Genomic DNA, 23,480 nt, shown 5'->3' with positions numbered 1-23,480 from the left:
TAGAAAATAACCAAGTGTGACACCATTCTAAAAACTGCACCCCTCAAGCTGCTCAAAACCACATTCAAGAAGTTTATTAACCCTTTACGTACTTCACAGGAACTAAAACAATGTGGAAGAAAAAAATGAACATTTAACTTTTTTTTGCAAACATTTTACTTCAGAACCATTTTTTTTAATTTTCACAAGTGTAAAAACAGAAATTTAACCACAAATTTTGTTGTGCAATTTTTCCTGAGTACGCCGATACCCCATATGTGGAGGTAAACCACTGTTTGGGCGCACCGCAGAGCTTGGAAGTGAAGGAGCACCGTTTGACTGTTTCAATGCAGAATTGGCTGGAATTGAGATCGGACGCCATGTCGCGTTTGGAGAGCCCCTAATGTGCCTAAACAGTGGAAACCCCCCACAAGTGACACCATTTTGGAAACTAGACCCCCCAAGGAACTTATCTAGATGTGTGGTGAGCACTTTGAACCCCCAAGTGCTTCACAGAAGTTTATAACGTAGAGCCGTGAAAATAAAAAATCGCATTTGTTTTCACAAAAATGATTTTTTCGCCCACAAATTCTTATTTTCACAAGGGTAACAGGAGAAATTAGACCACAAAAGTTGTTGTGCAATTTCTCCTGAGTACGTCGATACCCCATATGTGGAGGTAAACCACTGTTTGGGCGCACCGCAGAGCTTGGAAGTGAAGGAGCACCGTTTGACTTTTTCAATGCAGAATTGGCTGGAATTGAGATCGGATGCCATGTCGCGTTTGGAGAGTCCCTGATGTGCCTAAACAGTGGAAACCCCCCACAAGTGATACCATTTTGGAAACTAGACCCCTTAAGGAACTTATCTAGATGTGTGGTGAGCACTTTGAACCCCCAAGTGCTTCACAGAAGTTTATAACGTAGAGCCGAGAAAATAAAAAATCTCATTTTTTCTACAAAAATGATCTTTTTGCCCCCAAATTTTTATTTTCACAAGGGTAACAGGAGAAATTAGACCACAAACGTTGTTGCGCAATTTCTCCTGAGTACGTCGATACCCCATATATGGGGGTAAACCACTGTTTGGGCACACCACAGAGCTTGGAAGAGAAGGAGTGTCGTTTTACTTTTTCAATGTAGAATTGGCTGGAATTGAGATCGGACGCCATGTCACGTTTGGAGAGCCGCTGATGTGCCTAAACAGTAGAGACCCCCCACATATGACACCATTTTGGAAACTAGACCCCTTAAGGAACTTATCTAGATGTGTGGTGAGCACTTTAAACCCCCAGGTGCTTCACAGAAGTTTATAACGTAGAGCCGTGAAAATAAAAAAATCGCATTTTTTCTACAAAAATGATCTTTTTGCCTCCAAATTTTTATTTTACCAAGGGTAACAGGAGAAAATGGACCCCAGATGCTGTTGTACAATTTGTCTTGAGTACGCCGACACCCCATATGTGGGGGTAAACCACTGTTTGGGCGCATGGCTGAGCTCGGAAGCAAAGGAGCGCCATTTGACTTTTCAATGCAAAATTGACTGGAATTGAGATCGGACGCCATGTCGCGTTTGGAGAGCCCCTGATGTGCCTAAACAGCAGAAACCCCCCAAAAGTGACCCCATTTTGGAAACTAGACCCCCCATGGAACTTATCTAGATGTGTAGTGAGAACTTTGAATGCCCAAGTGCATCACAGAAGTTTATAATGCAGAGTCGTGAAAATAAAAAATATATATTTTTTTAACAATAAAGATTTTTTAGCCCCCAAGTTTTTATTTTCACAAGGGTAACAAGAGAAATTGGACCCCAAAAGTTGTTGTCCAATTTGTCCTGAGTATGCTGGTACCCCATATGTGGGGGTAAACCACTGTTTGGGCGCACGGCAGAGCTCGGAAGGGAAGGAGTGCCATTTTGGAATGCAGACTTTGATAGAATTGTCTGCGGGCGTAATGTTGCCTTTGCAGACCCCTAATGTACCTAAACAGTAGAAACCCCCAACAAGTGACCCCATTTTGGAAAATAGACCCCCCAAGGAACTTATCTATATATGTGGTGAGAACTTTGAATGCCCAAGTGCTTCACAGAAGTTTATAATGCAGAGTAGTGAAAATAAAAAATATTTTTTTTCCCACAAAAAAGATTTTTTTAGCCCCCAAATTTTTATTTTCACAAGGGTAACAAGAGAAATTGGACCCCAAAAGTTGTTGTCCAATTTGTCCTGAGTATGCTGGTACCCCATATGTGGGGGTAAACCACTGTTTGGGCGCACGGCAGAGCTCGGAAGGGAAGGAGTGCCATTTTGGAATGCAGACTTTGATAGAATTGTCTGCGGGCGTTATGTTGCGTTTGCAGACCCCTAATGTACCTAAACAGTAGAAACCCCCACAAGTGACCAAATTTTGGAAACTAGACCCCCTAAGGAACTTATCTAGATATGTGGTGAGAACTTTGAAAGCTCAAGTGCTTCACAGAAATTTATAATGCAGAGTAGTGAAAATAAAAAAATATATTTTTTTCCAACAAAAAAGATTTTTAGCCCCCAAGTTTTTATTTTCACAAGGGTAACAGGAGAAATTGGACCCCAAAAGTTGTTGTCCAATTTATCCCGAGTACGCTGATGCCCCATATGTGGGGGTAAACCACTGTTTGGGCGCACGGCAGAGCTCAGAAGGGAGGGAGTACCATTTGACTTTTTTAGCGCAAAATTGGCTGTCGTGTTTGGAGACCCCCTGATGTACCTAAACAGTGGAAACCCCCCAATTCTAACTCCAACCCTAACCCCAACACACCCCTAACCCTAATCTCAACCCGATCCATAATCCTAATCACAACCCTAACGATAATCACAACCCTAACCCCAAAACAGCCCTAATCTCAACCCTAACCATAACCCTAATCAAAACCCTAAATCCAACACACCCCTAACCCTAATCCCAACCCTATCCCTAATCCCAACCCTAATCCCAAACGTAACACTAATCCCAACCCTAATCCAAACCCTAACCCTAATCCCAACTCTAACCCTAACTTTAGCCCCAACCCTAACTTTAGCCCCAACCCTAACCATAACTTTAGCCCCCGTCGTCACAAAAAAAGTTCAATGTAACCTTTTTTTTGTACGTCGCGTCCGCCATTTCCGCGGATGCGTGGCCGTAACTCTGCCCCCTCCTCCCCAGGACATAGACTGGGCAGCGGATGCGTTGAAAAACTGCATCCGCTGCCCACGTTGTGCACAATTTTCACAACGTGCGTCGGTACATCGGGCCGACGCATTGCGACCGCCCCGTACCGACGCAAGTGTGAAAGAAGCCTAAGGCTACTTTCACACTAGCGTCGTACTCGGCCCATCGCAAGTGTGTGTCAGGCCGACGTACCGATGCTAGCGTTGTAAGCGCCACACAACGGGTGCAACGGATGCTGTTTTTTCAACGCATCCGCTGCCCCATTGTGAGGTGCGGGGAGGCGGGGGCGGAGTTCCGGCCACGCATGCGCGGTCGGAAATGGCGGACACGTCGCACAAAAAAGTTACATGTAGTTTTTTTTGTGTCGACGGTCCGCCGAAGCACGACGCATCCGTCGCACGACGGATGCGACATGTGGCAATCCGTCGCAATGCGTCGCTAATGCAAGCCAATGGAGAAAAAACGCATCCTGCAAGCACTTTTGCAGGATGCGTTTTTTCTCCAACGACGCATTGCGACGGAAGCCAAAAAACGCTAGTGTGAAAGTAGCCTAACCCTAACCCTAGCCCTAACCCTAACCCTAAATTTAGCCCCAACCCTAACCCTAACTCTAACCCTAACTCTAACCTTAACCCTAACTCTAACTCTAACTCTAACCCTAACCCTAACCCTAACTCTAACCCTAACTCTAACCCTAACCCTAACCCTAATTTTAGCCCCAACTTGTCTTCTCCTGCCGGCCGGCAGATGGCAGCAGATGGCGGGCGCACTGCGCATGCGCACGCCATGATGAAAAAGCCGGCTGGCAGGAGAAGACAGAAGAGGACCCAGGGACCCCGGGTGAGTATGATAGGGTCCCCGAATCCCCCTATTTCTCTGTCCTCTGATGTGCGATCACATCAGAGGACAGAGAAATAACTGATCGCTTTTTTTTTGCGGTCGCTGGTAAACAGTTAATTACCGGCGATCGCAAAGCAGGGGTCGGTGCAAACCGACCCCGATCATGTTCTTTGGGGTCTCGGCTACCCCCGGCAGCCGAGACCCCAAAGAACATCCGGGTGCCGGGCGGCGGGCGCACTGCGCGTGCGCCCGCCATTTTTTCCCGGAAAAAAGATGGCGGCGCCCATGGGGAGACACGAGGAGCACCGGGGGAGGTAGGTAAGTATTGGGGGGCTATTGGGGGCCATCGGGGACCACATTTCTCTGTCCTCCGATGTGCGATCACATCGGAGGACAGAGAAATTAAACGGCAAATCGCGTTTTTTTTTTTTTGTTGCGACCGCCGGTAAACGGTTAATTACTGGCGATCGCAACTCGGGGGTCGGTAAAAACCCCCCGAATCATGTTCTCTGGGGTCTCGGCTACCCTCGGCAACCGAGACCCCAGAGAAAATCCGACTCTGGGGGGCGCTATTCACTTTTTCCACAGCGCCGTTAATTAACGGCGCTGTGGATTAAGTACCCTTAGCGGCCGCCGTTAAAAGGCGTATCGGCGGTCGTTAAGGGGTTAATTGGGCTTGTTGTATTTGGTGCCAATCTTTAATATTTTCAATTGTTTTGGATATGTGCTCATTTTCTACTAGTAAGAATTTTCACACTAACAGGGTTAATTATATATGTACTTCATATTGGTGACTATTGGCGAGACCGTAACTCCTGTTTGTTGTATTTTTGTATTTTAAATGTTTTTAAAATCTTTTTCTTCATTGTGATTTTGTGTGTACCAATGTAATAAAATTTGATATTTTGTATGGTTATCCCTGCTTTTTGTATGCCTTCTTTTTCTGGGTAATAATTCTTTCGAATGCACTACCCAGGTTAATACGATTAATCCCCTGTTGTGATTTTGCTTTTTGCTCCCTCTAGTGGTCATTAGTGATTTGACTCTGGAGCGTCTGTCTTTTCCTATATCCTCACCTGGGCCGTTAGTTCAGGGGCGTTGCTATATAAGCTCCCTGGACCTTCAGTTCTATGCCTGGCATCGTTGAAATCAGAGCTAATCTGTTGTGCTCTTGTCCTCTGATCCTGGTTCCTGTTTTTCAAGCTAAGTCTGCTTCTTTGCTTTTTGCTTTTGTTTTGTTTGGTATTTTTGTCCAGCTTGTTCCTATCTGTATCCTGACCTTTGCTGGAAGCTCTAGGGGGCTGGTGTTCTCCCCCCGGACCGTTAGACGGTTCGGGGGTTCTTGAATCTCCAGCGTGGATTTTTATAGGGTTTTTGTTGACCAGATAAGTTATCTTGCTTTATTCTGCTATTAGTAAGCTGGCCTCTCTTTGCTGAACCTGGTTCATTTCTGTGTTTGTCATTTCCTCTTACCTCACCGTTATTATTTGTGGGGGGCTTGTATCTTGCTTTGGGGTCCCTTTCTCTGGAGGCAAGAGAGGTCTTTGTTTTCTTCTCCTAGGGGTAGTTAGATTCTCCGGCTGGCGCGAGTCATCTAGCGATCACCGTAGGCATGATCCCCGGCTACTTCTAGTGTTGGCGTTAGGAGTAGCTATTTGGTCAACCCAGTTACCACAGCCCTATGAGCTGGATTTTTGTATCTTGCAGACTTACACGTTCCTCTGAGACCCTGTCCACTGGGGTCATAACAGTATGCCAGGCCAGTATTAAATGTTTAAATGCATTGCAGAAGTGGGATTATAAGAAAGAAAATTTTGAGTTTTTTTTTTCCCTCTCTCATTTTTTTTTTTCTTTTCCCCTTTACCTCAGAGTGGCTTAAGCTTGCTGCAGACATGAATGTCCAGACCTTGATTACAAGTGTGGACCAGCTTGCCGCTCGTGTGCAGGGTATACAAGATTATGTTACCAGAAATCCTAGGTCTGAACCCAAGATTCCGATTCCTGAACTGTTTTCAGGAGACCGATTTAAGTTTAGGAATTTCAGGAATAATTGTAAATTATTTTTGTCCCTGAAACCTTGTTCGTCTGGAGACTCTGCTCAACAAGTAAAAATTGTTATTTCATTCTTACGGGGTGACCCTCAGGATTGGGCTTTTTCGTTGGCGCCAGGAGATCCGGCATTGGCTGATATTGATGCGTTTTTTCTGGCGCTCGGTTTACTTTATGAGGAACCCAATCTTGAGATTCAGGCAGAGAAAGCCTTGCTGGCTATGTCTCAGGGCCAGGACGAGGCAGAGGTGTATTGCCAAAAATTTCGGAAATGGTCCGTGCTGACACATTGGAACGAGTGTGCACTGGCCGCTAATTTTAGAAATGGCCTTTCTGAGGCCATTAAGAATGTTATGGTGGGTTTTCCCATTCCCACAGGTCTGAATGATACCATGTCCCTGGCTATTCAAATTGACCGGCGGTTGCGGGAGCGCAAAACCGCAAATTCCCTCATGTTGTTGTCTGAACAGACACCTGATGTGATGCAATGTGATAGAAAAACCGCAAATTCCCTCATGGTGTTGTCTGAACGGACACCTGATTTGATGCAATGTGATAGAATCCTGACTAGAAATGAGAGGAAAATTCATAGACACCGGAATGGCTTGTGCTACTACTGTGGTGATTCTACACATGTTATCTCAGCATGCTCTAAACGTATATCTAAGGTTGTTAGTCCTGTCACCGTTGGTAATTTGCATCCTAAGTTTATTCTGTCTGTAACTTTGATTTGCTCACTGTCGTCTTATCCTGTCATGGTGTTTGTAGATTCAGGTGCTGCCCTGAGTCTTATGGATCTCTCATTTGCTAAGCGCTGTGGTTTTATTCTTGAACCATTAGAAAATCCTATCCCTCTTAGGGGTATTGATGCTACGCCATTGGCAGAAAATAAGCCGCAGTATTGGACACAGGTTACCATGTGCATGACTCCTGAACACCGCGAGGTGATACGTTTTCTCGTTCTACATAAAATGCATGATTTGGTTGTTTTGGGGCTGCCATGGTTACAGACCCATAATCCAGTCCTTGACTGGAAGGCTATGTCAGTGTCTAGTTGGGGCTGTCGTGGTATTCATGAGGATTCCCTGCCTGTGTCTATTGCTTCTTCTACGCCTTCAGAAGTTCCGGAGTACTTGTCTGATTATCAGGATGTCTTTAGCGAGTCCAGGTCCAGTGCATTGCCTCCTCATAGGGAATGTGACTGTGCAATAGATTTGATTCCAGGCAGTAAGTTTCCTAAGGGAAGACTGTTTAATCTGTCGATACCTGAACATACCGCTATGCGTTCATATATCAAGGAGTCTCTGGAGAAAGGACACATCCGTCCGTCTTCTTCCCCTCTTGGTGCGGGATTCTTTTTTGTGGCTAAAAAGGACGGATCTTTGAGGCCTTGTATTGACTATCGGCTTTTAAATAAGATCACTGTCAAATTTCAGTATCCTTTGCCGCTGTTGTCTGACTTGTTTGCCCGGATTAAAGGTGCCAAGTGGTTTACCAAGATAGACCTTCGTGGTGCGTACAACCTTGTGCGCATTAAGCAAGGGGATGAATGGAAAACCGCATTCAATACGCCCGAAGGTCATTTTGAGTACTTGGTGATGCCTTTTGGGCTCTCTAATGCCCCTTCAGTTTTTCAGTCCTTTATGCATGACATTTTCCGGAACTATCTGGATAAATTTCTGATCGTTTATCTGGATGATATTCTGTTTTTTTCTGATAATTGGGACTCGCATGTGGAGCAGGTCAGGATGGTCTTTAAAATTTTGCGTGAAAATTCTTTGTTTGTCAAGGGCTCAAAGTGTCTTTTTGGTGTACAGAAGGTTCCCTTTTTGGGGTTCATTTTTTCCCCTTCTGCGGTGGAGATGGACCCAGTCAAGGTCCGAGCTATTCTTGATTGGACTCAGCCCTCGTCAGTTAAGAGTCTTCAGAAGTTCTTGGGTTTCGCTAACTTCTACCGTCGTTTTATCGCTAACTTTTCTAGCATTGTGAAACCTTTGACGGATATGACCAAGAAGGGCTCCGATGTGGTTAATTGGGCTCCTGCTGCCGTGGAGGCTTTCCAGGAGTTGAAACGTCGGTTTACTTCGGCGCCTGTTTTGTGCCAGCCTGATGTCTCGCTTCCCTTTCAAGTTGAGGTGGATGCTTCAGAGATTGGAGCAGGGGCCGTTTTGTCGCAGAGAGGCCCTGGTTGCTCTGTTATGAGACCTTGCGCCTTTTTCTCTAGGAAGTTTTCGCCTGCGGAGCGAAATTATGATGTGGGCAATCGGGAGTTGTTGGCCATGAAATGGGCATTTGAGGAGTGGCGTCATTGGCTCGAGGGTGCTAAGCATCGTGTGGTGGTCTTGACTGATCACAAAAATCTGATGTATCTCGAGTCTGCTAAACGCCTGAATCCTAGACAGGCCCGCTGGTCATTGTTTTTCTCCCGTTTTGACTTTGTTGTCTCGTATTTACCAGGTTCAAAGAATGTGAAGGCCGATGCTCTTTCCAGGAGCTTTGTGCCTGATGCTCCTGGAGTCGCTGAACCTGTTGGTATTCTTAAGGATGGTATTATCTTGTCAGCTATTTCTCCAGATCTGCGACGTGTGTTGCAGAGATTTCAGGCTGATAGGCCTGATTCTTGTCCACCTGACAGACTGTTTGTGCCTGATAAGTGGACCAGCAGAGTCATTTCCGAGGTTCATTCCTCGGTGTTGGCAGGTCACCCAGGAATTTTTGGCACCAGAGATCTGGTGGCCAGATCCTTTTGGTGGCCTTCCTTGTCTAGGGATGTGCGGTCATTTGTACAGTCCTGTGGGACTTGTGCTCGAGCTAAGCCTTGCTGTTCTCGTGCCAGCGGGTTGCTCTTGCACTTGCCTGTCCCTAAGAGACCTTGGACACATATCTCCATGGATTTAATTTCTGATCTTCCGGTGTCTCAGGGCATGTCTGTTATCTGGGTGATATGTGATCGCTTCTCCAAGATGGTCCATTTGGTTCCTTTGCCTAAACTGCCTTCCTCTTCCGATCTGGTTCCTGTGTTTTTCCAGAACGTGGTTCGTTTGCACGGCATCCCTGAGAATATTGTGTCAGACAGAGGATCCCAGTTCGCTTCCAGATTCTGGCAATCCTTTTGTAGTAGGATGGGCATTGACTTGTCGTTTTCGTCTGCTTTCCATCCTCAGACTAATGGACAGACGGAGCGAACTAATCAGACTTTGGAGGCTTATTTGAGGTGTTTTGTCTCTGCTGATCAGGACGATTGGGTGACCTTCTTGCCGTTAGCTGAGTTTGCCCTTAATAATCGGGCTAGTTCCGCCACCTTGGTTTCGCCGTTTTTCTGCAACTCTGGTTTCCACCCTCGTTTTTCTTCGGGTCATGTGGAACCTTCTGACTGCCCTGGGGTGGATTCTGTGGTGGATAGGTTGCAGCGGATCTGGAATCTTGTGGTGGACAACTTGAAGTTGTCACAGGAGAGGGCTCAGCGCTTTGCCAACCGCCGCCGCGGTGTGGGTCCCCGACTACGTGTTGGGGATTTGGTGTGGCTTTCTTCCCGCTTTGTTCCTATGAAGGTTTCCTCTCCCAAATTTAAACCTCGTTTTATTGGTCCTTACAAGATATTGGAAATTCTTAATCCTGTGTCCTTTCGCCTGGATCTTCCTGTGTCGTTTGCTATCCACAACGTGTTTCATAGGTCCTTGTTGCGGCGGTACGTTGTGCCTGTGGTTCCTTCTGCTGAGCCTCCTGCTCCGGTGTTGGTTGAGGGCGAGTTGGAGTACGTGGTGGAGAAGATCTTGGATTCTCGTCTCTCCAGGCGGAGGCTTCAGTACCTGGTCAAGTGGAAGGGCTATGGTCAGGAAGATAATTCCTGGGTGGTCGCCTCTGATGTTCATGTGGCCGATTTAGTTCGTGCCTTTCACGCCGCTCATCCTGATCGCCCTGGTGGTCGTGGTGAGGGTTCGGTGACCCCTCACTAAGGGGGGGGGTACTGTTGTGATTTTGCTTTTTGCTCCCTCTAGTGGTCATTAGTGATTTGACTCTGGAGCGTCTGTCTTTTCCTATATCCTCACCTGGGCCGTTAGTTCAGGGGCGTTGCTATATAAGCTCCCTGGACCTTCAGTTCTATGCCTGGCATCGTTGAAATCAGAGCTAATCTGTTGTGCTCTTGTCCTCTGATCCTGGTTCCTGTTTTTCAAGCTAAGTCTGCTTCTTTGCTTTTTGCTTTTGTTTTGTTTGGTATTTTTGTCCAGCTTGTTCCTATCTGTATCCTGACCTTTGCTGGAAGCTCTAGGGGGCTGGTGTTCTCCCCCCGGACCGTTAGACGGTTCGGGGGTTCTTGAATCTCCAGCGTGGATTTTTATAGGGTTTTTGTTGACCAGATAAGTTATCTTGCTTTATTCTGCTATTAGTAAGCTGGCCTCTCTTTGCTGAACCTGGTTCATTTCTGTGTTTGTCATTTCCTCTTACCTCACCGTTATTATTTGTGGGGGGCTTGTATCTTGCTTTGGGGTCCCTTTCTCTGGAGGCAAGAGAGGTCTTTGTTTTCTTCTCCTAGGGGTAGTTAGATTCTCCGGCTGGCGCGAGTCATCCAGCGATCACCGTAGGCATGATCCCCGGCTACTTCTAGTGTTGGCGTTAGGAGTAGCTATTTGGTCAACCCAGTTACCACAGCCCTATGAGCTGGATTTTTGTATCTTGCAGACTTACACGTTCCTCTGAGACCCTGTCCACTGGGGTCATAACAATCCCCACAGTTTTAAGCGTGCCCTAAAAATGCATTTGTTCAGACTGGCCTACCGCCTCAACGCATTAACCTAACTTTCCCTGTGTGGCCCATTCAAAATTTTTAGCCCTCTGTGTCTGTACTGTTACATACTTAGGCTGATAACCGGATCATGCAGCTTTACATGAACACCCGATCCTTACACTATGGCCGGTCCGAACAACAAAAGCAATTTTTACCATCCACCTCTCATGTCTCCCCTTTTCCTCATGGATTGTAAGCTTGCAAGTAGGGCCCTCATTCCTCCTGTATCTGTTTTGATCTATGTGTTTATTGGGCAGCGCGGTGGCTCAGTGGATAGCACTGCAGCGTTGGGGGTCCTGGGTTCAAGTCCCACCAAGCCAGGGCCGTATTTAAGGTTTCTGCTGCCCTAGGCACTTTTAGCGCTGCCTCCCCCTTTGGTGGGTATGACACTATTGGCAGTGACTTTGGCAAGAATCGCTGATGTGAAAGTCGCCTTTTGCAGCAGATCCGGCAGTTTTTCTGCATCTGCCACGTAACGGATCACTTACTGCAACACTGCGTTCGGCCTCATTCATTCCCTATGGGATTTGCGGCACTTGCCATGATCTGGCAAATGCGGTACCATACCTCCCAACTTTTGAAGAAGGGAAGGAGGTATAAAGTTTGCGGCGCGCGCAGGGCGCCGCGGCAAATTTTAGGCCACGCCTCTGACCACACCCATTTCACAACTAGTCACACCCATATCCACGTCCCAACCACAGCCATTTAGCACTGCTGATTACACTGTTTTATATACAATAATTATAAACGAAAAAAATATGGCCACAGTGCTCCATACTGTATAATGGCCACACATGATGCTCCATACTGTATAATGGCCACACATGATGCTCCATACTGTATAACGGCCACACATGATGCTCAATACTGTATAATGGCCACATATGATGCTCCATACTGTATAATGGCCACACATGAGGCTCAATACTGCATAATGGCCACACATGATGCTCCATACTGTATAGTGGCCACACATGATGCTCCATGCTGTATAATGGCCACACATGATGCTCCATACTGTATAAAGGCCACACATGATGCTCCATACTGTATAATGGCCACACATGATGCTCCATACTGTATAACGGCCACACATGATGCTCAATACTGTATAATGGCCACACATGATGCTCCATACTGTATAATGGCCACACATGATGCTCAATACTGCATAATGGCCACACATGATGCTCCATACTGTATAATGGCCACACATGATGCTCCATGCTGTATAATGGCCACACATGATGCTCCATACTGTATAATGGCCACACATGATGCTCAATACTGTATAATGGCCACACATGATGCTCCATACTGTATAATGGCCACACATGATGCTCCATACTGTATAACGGTCACACATGATGCTCCATACTGTATAATGGCCATTAGCCACACATGATGCTCCATACTGTATAACGGCCACACATGATGCTCAATACTGTATTATGGCCACACATGATGCTCCATACTGTATAACGGCCACACATGATGCTCCATACTGTATAACGGCCACACATGATGCTCCATACTGTATAACGGCCACACATGATGCTCAATACTGTATAATGGCCACATATGATGCTCCATACTGTATAATGGCCACACATGATGCTCAATACTGCATAATGGCCACACATGATGCTCCATACTGTATAATGGCCACACATGATGCTCCATGCTGTATAATGGCCAAACATGATGCTCCATACTGTATAAAGGCCACACATGATGCTCCATACTGTATAATGGCCACACATGATGCTCCATACTGTATAACGGCCACACATGATGCTCAATACTGTATAATGGCCACACATGATGCTCCATACTGTATAATGGCCACACATGATGCTCAATACTGTATAATGGCCACACATGATGCTCCATACTGTATAATGGCCACACATGATGCTCCATACTGTATAACGGTCACACATGATGCTCCATACTGTATAATGGCCATTAGCCACACATGATGCTCCATACTGTATAACGGCCACACATGATGCTCAATACTGTATTATGGCCACACATGATGCTCCATACTGTATAACGGCCACACATGATGCTCCATACTGTATAACGGCCACCCATGATGCTCAATACTGTATAACGGCCACACATGATGCTCAATATGGTATAATGGCCACACACAGTTCTCCATACTGTATAATGACCCCCCTCCTGTATGCATGGCTCATATTCCCCCCCTGTATTCATGGCTCATATTCCCCCTCCTGTATGCATGGCTCATATTCCCCCCCATGTATGCATGGCTCATATTCCCCCCCTGTATGCATGGCTCATATTCCCCCCCTGTATGCATGGCTCATATTCCCCCCATGTATGCATGGCTCATATTCACCCCCCTGTATGCATGGCTCATATTCCCCCACTGTATGCATGGCTCATATTCACCCCCCTACTGTATGCATGGCTCACATTTCCCCCCCCTGTATGCATGGCTGATATTCCCCCCCTGTATGCATGGCTCATATTCACCCCCCCTGTATGCATGGCTCATATTCCACCCCCCCTGTATGCATGGCTCATATTCACCCCCCCTGTATGCATGGCTCATATTTACCCCCCCTGTATGCATGGCTCATATTCACCCCCCCTGTATGCATGGCTCATATTCCACCCCCCCTGTATGCATGGCTCATATTCACCCCCCCTGTATGCATGGCTCATATTCACCCCCCCTGTATGCATGGCTCATATTCCACCCCCCTTGTATGCATCGCTCGTCTCTCCACCCCCCCCTGTATGCATGGCTCATCTCTCCACCCCCCCATCTTGAATGGCGCGGCTTACCATCCTCCTTCTTCCTCCCTCCCCTGTCCCCCCATCCCTCATACTCACCTGTTCCACACTGCGCGGCCGCAACGTCCCTCTGGCTGTCCCGACTGTTGTGAATTCCGTTCTCAAACTCCCTCCTGTGGTCATGAATGGTACCTCGTTGAGTTCTGTCCGTGGACTCCCTCTGGTGGCTGTGAGTGGAGCTGCTGGTTCTGAGATTCCTTCCCCACCTGCCCTCGTTTAGGGCTAGGCTGGATTCTCTATTTAACTCCACTCAGATCGTTACTCCATGCCAGCTGTCAATGTTCTAGTACTGGTTCAGATCTCTCCTGGATCTTTCTGAGGACCTGTCTACTCCAGCGAAGCTAAGTTCCTGCTTGTTCATTTGTTACATATGGTTTTTCTTGCTAAGTTCTAGTATATGTATAGCTATATGTATAGCACACACATGTTCACACTGCTAGTATGATCCTATGTGTATGCATGGGGGTATATCGGTCTTATATGACCATCGGTATGGGTACACTACACGTTATTACTATTTAAATGTTTTTTGCACATCCCTCTCACTGTATGTTTATGTCACATGCCCTCTCTCTTTTCCCTTAATCACAGGTAAATCCCGTTGGTGTCCTTGTGTGCACTCTTTCCTCTTTTACTGTTTACTTTCTCTTCAATTATCACCCTCCGGTCAGGTATGTGTAAGTTTTATATACAGGCTTTTCCTTTCACTTTACTTTTCATCGTTGCGGCCATCGCCTCCTCCTTCTTGCTCTCAGGGCTGTGCGCTTCTCCCGGCCGGCGTGTGCTGGTTGCCGTGGATACGCGTCCTCACGGCGTCGCGTCTCTGGCTCCTCCCACTGGCGCGTCAGTGCGGGGCGCCCGAGAGTGACGTCGGACGCCGACTCTGCCGCTTCCGGTTGGCGCAGGGCCTGGACCAGCGCCGTCATTATCCCTGAGAGCACACATATAAAAAGAGCTCTACTTCCATCTTCACACTAGCGCCCCCCGAGGAAGCAATATTTGCGAAACGCGCGTCGGGGGCTCCTCTTTCCGCATATCTTCACTGGGTGGGACTCTGCGTGTGCCTATAACTCTTCTATTTTTGTAAGTATATATGGCTCCGTTCATGTGTGTTTATAGGAATATTTTCCCGGTATACTTGCACACGTGTTATAATAATATAGAAATATAGGACCCTTTGCCACGTTGTACTTTACATGTGGCACCTTATTCTCCAGTTACTTACATGCACACTCCTTTTTTCCCCCTGTACCTGCCCTCCATTTACGAGTTAATATCTTACTGTTGCTGGACATCCTTTTGGATGTGTGCCACCATAAACATTTTATAGCATTTATATGTATTTATTGGTTATCTTGCGGCACACCTCCTTCTTATCCCGTATTACTATACTATTCAGCAGGTTGTATTTTGTATGCGGCACTAGTGTTGCCTTTCTTTCATATTTTTTTGTATATTATTTTTCGTTACTTCTGTGCAGTTTTTTACTGTTTTAAATGGTCTTCAATAAATTGTTATTTTTAGCTTTTGTGTCCATCTTTTCTTTGGTATGCTAAGTTCTAGTCCAGCTTGCTATCATGAAACTGCCTGGCTAGCTGGAAGCTCTGGGGGTGCAGAGTGGCACCACCGCACCGTGAGTCGGTGCGGGGGTATTTTTTGCACTCTCTGCGTGGTTTTGTAGTTTTTTGTGTTGACCGCAAAGATCCCTTTTCTATCCTCAATCTGTTTAGTTAGACTGGCCTCCCTTTGCTAAAGCCTATTTCATCCTGTGTTTGTGATTTCCTCTTAACTCACAGTCAATACTTGTGGGGGGCTGCTTTTACCTTTGGGGAAATTTCTCTGAGGCAAGTGAGGCTTTGTTTCCTTTCTTTAGGGGTAGTTAGCTCTTAGGCTGTGAAGAGGCGTCTAGGCAGAGTCAGGCACGCTCCACGGCTATTTCTAGTTGTGTTGATAGGAGTAGGGTTTGCGGTCAGCAGAGTTCCATTTCCCCAGAGCTCGTCCCGATTCCGTGTTTAACTATCAGGTCATTCCTGGTGCACCTAACCACCAGGTCCATAACACCCGACTCCCGATGCTGCACCTTCTTCCTGCGTGAGCGGTCAGGTGATACCGCTCATTAAGGTCATGAATATGTGCATATTCATTACCTTAATGAGCGGTACCACATGACCGCTCATTCAGGAAGAGCTCCAGACGCCGAGACCAGGCATCGCTGGAGCAGGGTGAGTATCGTCTTCAAGGAGGGTGGGTGGGAGACGGGCGGCCAGGGGGGGGGGGCGGTCAGTCGGGATGTGACCCAGCTTTAAAAAAAAACAAAAAACAAACAAAAAAAACAACCAAACCTTGCTCAGGTGCCGCCCCCTGCATTGTCCCCGCCCTAGGCACGTGCCCTCACGTGCCTAGTGGCAAATACGGCCCTGCACAAAGCACAACATCTGCAAGGAGTTTGTATGTTCTCCCCAAGTTTGCGGGGGTTTCTTCCAGTTTCCTCCCACATTCCAAAGACATACTGATAGGGAATTTAGACTGTGAGCCCCATCAGGGACACTGACAATAATGTGTGCAAACTGTAAAGAGCTGCTGAATATGTTAGTGCTATATAAAAATTATTATTATTCTTATGCTGTAATGTCTATTGTATGTACAATCCCCTCTAAAATGTAAAGTGCTGCAGAATATTTTGGCGCTATAGAAATAAAATTATTATAATTATTATCTACTGTTTCCATGTGCTTCCTCACTCCTTGCTCTGCTTCTTCTGGTGCTTTCTGCTGTCCTCTATACACCCTGTCCTGGTCCTTGTTAATCCTCATGCCCTACCTCAAGACATGCTATGCAGCTCCATTGTCTCTGTTCCGTCCTGCTAACCCTGACTTGCAACTTAAATAGTAATTCTCATTTTAATTTTATATTATAAATCAATAGTACATGGAAAATAAGCAATTTTGCAATATATCTTAGCAAAGGAATCAGTGTCATGATTCTCAATGGCGAGAGAACATAGCCCAGCATATATGAGAACTAGCTCTTGGAAGATGGAAACTATACTGACCATGAACTAAACCTGCCGCACAACTAGAAGTGGCCGGGTAGCATGCCTACGTTTTTTTATCCCTAGATGCCCAGCGCCAGCCGGAGAACTACCTAATCCTAGCAGAGGAAAAGACAGTCCTGGCTCACCTCTAGAGAAATTTTCCCAAAAGGCAGACAGAGGCCCCCACATATATTGGCGGTGATTTAAGATGAAATGACAAACGTAGTATGAAAATAGGTTTAGCAAAATCGAGGTCCGCTTACTAGATAGCATGAAGACAGAAAGGGCACTTTCATGGTCAGCAGAAAACCCTATCAAAACACCATCCAGAAATTACTTTAAGACTCTAGCATTAACTCATAACACCAGAGTGGCAATTTCCGCTCACAAGAGCTTTCCAGACACAGTAACGAAACAGCAGCTGTGAACAGGAACAAAATGCAAAAACACACAAGGACAAAAGTCCAACTTAGCTGGGAGTTGTCTAGTAGCAGGAACAAGCACAGAAAGGCTACTGATTACATTGTTGACCGGCATGAAACTGACAGAGGAGCAAGGTTATATAGCGACTCCCACATCCTGATAGGAGCAGGTGAACAGAGGGGATGATGCACACAAGTTAAATTCCACAAGTGGCCACCGGGGGAGCCCAGAATCCAATTTCACAACAGTACCCCCCCCTCAAGGAGGGGGCACCGAACCCTCACCAGAACCACCAGGGCGATCAGGATGAGCCCTATGAAAGGCACGGACAAGATCGGAGGCATGAACATCAGAGGCAGTGACCCAAGAATTATCCTCCTGACCGTATCCCTTCCATTTGACCAGATACTGGAGTTTCCGTCTGGAAACACGAGAGTCCAAGATCTTTTCCACAACGTACTCCAACTCACCCTCAACCAACACCGGAGCAGGAGGCTCAACGGAAGGCACAGCTGGTACCTCATACCTGCGCAACAATGACCGATGAAAAACATTATGAATCGAAAAGGATGCAGGGAGGTCCAAACGGAAGGACACAGGGTTAAGAATCTCCAATATCTTGTACGGGCCGATGAACCGAGGCTTAAACTTAGGAGAAGAAACCCTCATAGGGACAAAACGAGAAGACAACCACACCAAGTCCCCAACACAAAGCCGAGGACCAACACGACGACGGCGGTTGGCAAAAAGCTGAGTCTTCTCCTGGGACAACTTCAAATTGTCCACCACCTGCCCCCAAATCTGATGCAACCTCTCCACCACAGCATCCACTCCAGGACAATCCGAAGATTCCACTTGACCGGAGGAAAATCGAGGATGAAACCCCGAATTACAGAAAAACGGGGACACCAAGGTGGCAGAGCTGGCCCGATTATTGAGGGCGAACTCCGCCAAAGGCAAAAAAGCAACCCAATCATCCTGATCCGCAGACACAAAACACCTCAAATATGTCTCCAAGGTCTGATTAGTCCGCTCGGTCTGGCCATTAGTCTGAGGATGGAAAGCAGACGAAAAAGACAAATCTATGCCCATCCTAGCACAGAATGCCCGCCAAAATCTAGACACGAATTGGGTCCCTCTGTCAGAAACGATATTCTCCGGAATACCATGCAAACGAACAACATTTTGAAAAAACAGAGGAACCAACTCGGAAGAAGAAGGCAACTTAGGCAAGGGAACCAGATGGACCATCTTAGAGAAACGGTCACACACCACCCAGATGACAGACATCTTCTGAGAAACAGGCAGATCCGAAATAAAATCCATCGAGATGTGCGTCCAAGGCCTCTTCGGGATAGGCAAGGGTAACAACAGTCCACTAGCCCGAGAACAACAAGGCTTGGCCCGAGCACAAACATCACAAGACTGCACAAAGCCTCGCACATCTCGTGACAGGGAAGGCCACCAGAAGGACCTTGCCACCAAATCCCTGGTACCAAAGATTCCAGGATGACCTGCCAACGCAGAAGAATGAACCTCAGAGATGACTCTACTGGTCCAATCATCAGGAACAAACAGTCTGCCAGGTGGGCAACGATCAGGTCTATCCGCCTGAAACTCCTGCAAGGCCCGCCGCAGGTCTGGAGAAACGGCAGACAATATCACTCCATCTTTAAGGATACCTGTGGGCTCAGAATTACCAGGGGAGTCAGGCTCAAAACTCCTAGAAAGGGCATCCGCCTTAACATTCTTAGAACCCGGTAGGTAAGACACCACAAAATTAAACCGAGAGAAAAACAACGACCAGCGCGCTTGTCTAGGATTCAGGCGCCTGGCAGACTCAAGGTAAATTAAATTTTTGTGGTCAGTCAATACCACCACCTGATGTCTGGCCCCCTCAAGCCAGTGACGCCACTCCTCAAAAGCCCACTTCATGGCCAAAAGCTCCCGATTCCCAATATCATAATTCCGCTCGGCGGGCGAAAATTTACGGGAAAAAAAAGCACAAGGTCTCATCACGGAGCAGTCGGAACTTCTCTGCGACAACACCGCCCCAGCTCCGATTTCAGAAGCGTCGACCTCAACCTGAAAAGGAAGAGCAACATCAGGCTGACGCAACACTGGGGCGGAAGAAAAGCGGCGCTTGAGCTCCCGAAAGGCCTCCACAGCATCAGGGGACCAATCAGCAACATCAGCACCCTTCTTAGTCAAATCAGTCAATGGTTTTACAACATCAGAAAAACCAGCAATAAATCGACGATAAAAGTTAGCAAAGCCCAAAAATTTCTGAAGACTCTTAAGAGAAGAGGGTTGCGTCCAATCACCAATAGCCTGAACCTTGACAGGATCCATCTCGATGGAAGAGGGGGAAAAAATGTATCCCAAGAAGGAAATCTTCTGAACCCCAAAAACACACTTAGAACCCTTCACACACAAGGAATTAGACCGCAAAACCTGAAAAACCCTTCTGACCTGCTGGACATGAGAGTCCCAGTCATCCGAAAAAATCAGAATATCATCCAGATACACAATCATAAATTTATCCAAATAATCGCGGAAAATGTCATGCATAAAGGACTGGAAGACTGAAGGGGCATTTGAAAGACCAAAAGGCATCACCAAATACTCAAAATGGCCCTCGGGCGTATTAAATGCGGTTTTCCACTCATTCCCCTGCTTGATTCGCACCAAATTATACGCCCCACGGAGATCAATCTTAGAGAACCACTTGGCCCCCTTTATACGAGCAAACAAATCAGTAAGCAGTGGTAACGGATATTGATATTTAACCGTGATTTTATTCAAAAGTCGATAATCAATACACGGCCTCAAAGAGCCGTCTTTCTTAGACACAAAGAAAAAACCGGCTCCTAAGGGAGATGACGAAGGACGAATATGTCCCTTTTCCAAGGACTCCTTTATATATTCTCACATAGCAGCGTGTTCAGGCACAGACAGATTAAATAAACGACCCTTAGGGTATTTACTACCCGGGATCAAGTCTATGGCACAATCGCACTCCCGGTGCGGAGGTAGTGAACCAACCTTGGATTCTTCAAAAACGTCACGAAAGTCAGACAAGAATTCAGGAATCTCAGAGGGAATAGATGATGAAATGGAAACCAAAGGTACGTCCCCATGAGTTCCTTTACATCCCCAGCTTAACACAGACATAGCTCTCCAGTCGAGGACTGGGTTATGAGATTGCAGCCATGGCAATCCCAGCACCAAAACATCATGTAGATTATACAGCACCAGAAAGCGAATAACCTCCTGGTGATCCGGATTAACACGCATAGTCACTTGTGTCCAGTATTGTGGTTTATTACTAGCCAATGGGGTGGAGTCAATCCCTTTCAGAGGTATCGGAGCCTCCAATGGCTCCAAATCATACCCACAGCGTTTGGCAAAGGACCAATCCATAAGACTCAAAGCAGCGCCAGAGTCGACATAGGCGTCCGCGGTAATAGATGACAAAGAACAAATCAGGGTCACAGATAGAATAAACTTAGACTGTAAAGTGCTAATTGAAACAGACTTGTCAGGCTTCTTAGTACGCTTAAAGCATGCTGATATAACATGAGTTGAATCACCACAATAGAAGCACAACCCATCTTTTCGTCTAAAATTCTGCCGCTCGCTTCTGGACAGAATTCTATCACATTGCATATTTTCTGGCGTTTTCTCAGTAGACACCGCCAAATGGTGCACAGGTTTGCGCTCCCGCAGACGCCTATCGATCTGAATAGCCATCGTCATGGACTCATTCAGACTCGCAGGCACAGGGAACCCCACCATAACATCCTTAATGGCATCAGAGAGACCTTCTCTGAAAATCGCCGCCAGGGCGCACTCATTCCACTGAGTAAGCACAGACCATTTGCGGAATTTTTGGCAGTATATTTCAGCTTCATCTTGCCCCTGAGACAAGGACATCAAGGCCTTTTCCGCCTGAAGCTCTAAATGAGGTTCCTCATAAAGCAACCCCAAGGCCAGAAAAAACGCATCCACATTGAGCAACGCAGGATCCCCTGGTGCCAATGCAAAAGCCCAGTCTTGAGGGTCGCCCCGGAGCAAGGAAATTACAATCCTGACCTGCTGTGCAGGGTCTCCGGCAGAGCGAGACTTCAGGGACAAAAACAATTTGCAATTATTTTTAAAATTTTGAAAGTGAGATCTATTCCCCGAGAAGAATTCAGGCAAAGGAATTCTAGGCTCAGACACAGGTGCATGAACAACAAAATCTTGCAAATTTTGTACCTTTGTGGCGAGATTATTCAAACCTGTAGCTACACTCTGAAGATCCATTTGAAACAGGTGAACACAGAGCCATTCAAGGATTAGAAGGAGAGGAAGAGAGGAAGGCTGCAGTATAGGCAGACTAGCAAGTGATTCAATTAAGAGCACACTCAGAACTAGAGGGGAAAAAAAAAAAAAAAAAAAAAATTGTAGCAGACTTCTTTTTTCTCTCCTTTCTCAGCCAGTAATTTAACCCTTTTTTGGGCCGGTCAAACTGTCATGATTCTCAATGGCGAGAGAACATAGCCCAGCATATATGAGAACTAGCTCTTGGAAGATGGAAACTATACTGACCATGAACTAAACCTGCCGCACAACTAGAAGTGGCCGGGTAGCATGCCTACGTTTTTTTATCCCTAGATGCCCAGCGCCAGCCGGAGAACTACCTAATCCTAGCAGAGGAAAAGACAGTCCTGGCTCACCTCTAGAGAAATTTTCCCAAAAGGCAGACAGAGGCCCCCACATATATTGGCGGTGATTTAAGATGAAATGACAAACGTAGTATGAAAATAGGTTTAGCAAAATCGAGGTCCGCTTACTAGATAGCATGAAGACAGAAAGGGCACTTTCATGGTCAGCAGAAAACCCTATCAAAACACCATCCAGAAATTACTTTAAGACTCTAGCATTAACTCATAACACCAGAGTGGCAATTTCCGCTCACAAGAGCTTTCCAGACACAGTAACGAAACAGCAGCTGTGAACAGGAACAAAATGCAAAAACACACAAGGACAAAAGTCCAACTTAGCTGGGAGTTGTCTAGTAGCAGGAACAAGCACAGAAAGGCTACTGATTACATTGTTGACCGGCATGAAACTGACAGAGGAGCAAGGTTATATAGCGACTCCCACATCCTGATAGGAGCAGGTGAACAGAGGGGATGATGCACACAAGTTAAATTCCACAAGTGGCCACCGGGGGAGCCCAGAATCCAATTTCACAACAAATCAGCTTCTTTCTCCTCCTGGATGAATCATTTGTTTTCATAATTCTCAATTCACAAGTAAAATCTGTATTCAGAGAAAACAAATTATTACATTACTGAGATTGGAGATGGCAGTGATTACTGATAAGATTCTTTATAGACGGTGGTGAGAAAAGACGGGATGAGCTCTGCCTCTAGCTCTTCCTCCACCCTCTCATCTACATAGAATGTGACTAGTCCGACAGGGCCGTGGGGTACTCGGTACCGAGTCCTGCAGTTCACAGGGAGATGTCACCGTGGCGACCCGGTCCGTGGCCCTGGGCGCCCATATAAAAGGGAAAGGTATTAAAGGGAATAAAGTTTGTGTTCTTGATGCCACCTGTGGTATTCGGTCAGTGGTGACCGACGTTGCTTTAAGGGGCCCTCTGGGGTGATGTTATGGCAGCTAGATGGTATACCTTCCCACAGGTGAAGTGTATCCCCAGGGCTTCCCTGTGTGTAGATGGTAGATGGTGAATCGCGCAGTAAAGAATGAGGACACAGGGTTGCAGTCTCTTTACCTTGTTTACTGTCAACTTCAGGCAGCCACAGTCCAGGGCACCAGATCACAGGGCAGGCAGGGTCCGGCCAGCTTGGAGGCAAGTTAGGAGTCCCCTTATCCAGGTGGAAATCAAAGCCTTCCTCTAGTGCCGTGGTGTTGTAGTCCCTTACTGCCTATGGCTTCACATTAACGTCCTCACAGAGGTTCTCTCTCTCTGTCCCCCGTATAGGATAGGGCATGACCCATATGACTGGTGACTTGAGGCGGTTTATAGGGACTCTAGCATGCCCCATCATGTAAGGGTGTTACCGTGCCTCCTGGGTACCAAGGCGGACAGGGAGCATGGAATTCAGCTTTTCTGCCTGTCCCTGATGTAAGTCGTGGAGAGCCTTACGATCCTCGGTGTTCCGGCTACCGGTCTCTGCGTCCCAGAAGGAGGCAGCGTGCTCGGGGTTGGTCTCCCCCTGGTATCCTCTTCTGTGCTTTGCTCTCTTGCACGTTCACTGCAATATATTCAGCTTTCTGAATGTCTCTTTCCAGGAACTGCTGCACTGCGGCTACACAGCTCCGTAAACCCTTTTCTGCC

Source organism: Ranitomeya variabilis, chromosome 2 (genome assembly GCF_051348905.1).
Source record: "Ranitomeya variabilis isolate aRanVar5 chromosome 2, aRanVar5.hap1, whole genome shotgun sequence".
NCBI lineage: Eukaryota > Metazoa > Chordata > Amphibia > Anura > Dendrobatidae > Ranitomeya > Ranitomeya variabilis.
The sequence above is the reverse complement of the archived record's forward strand: the minus strand, read 5'-3'. Positions refer to the sequence as shown.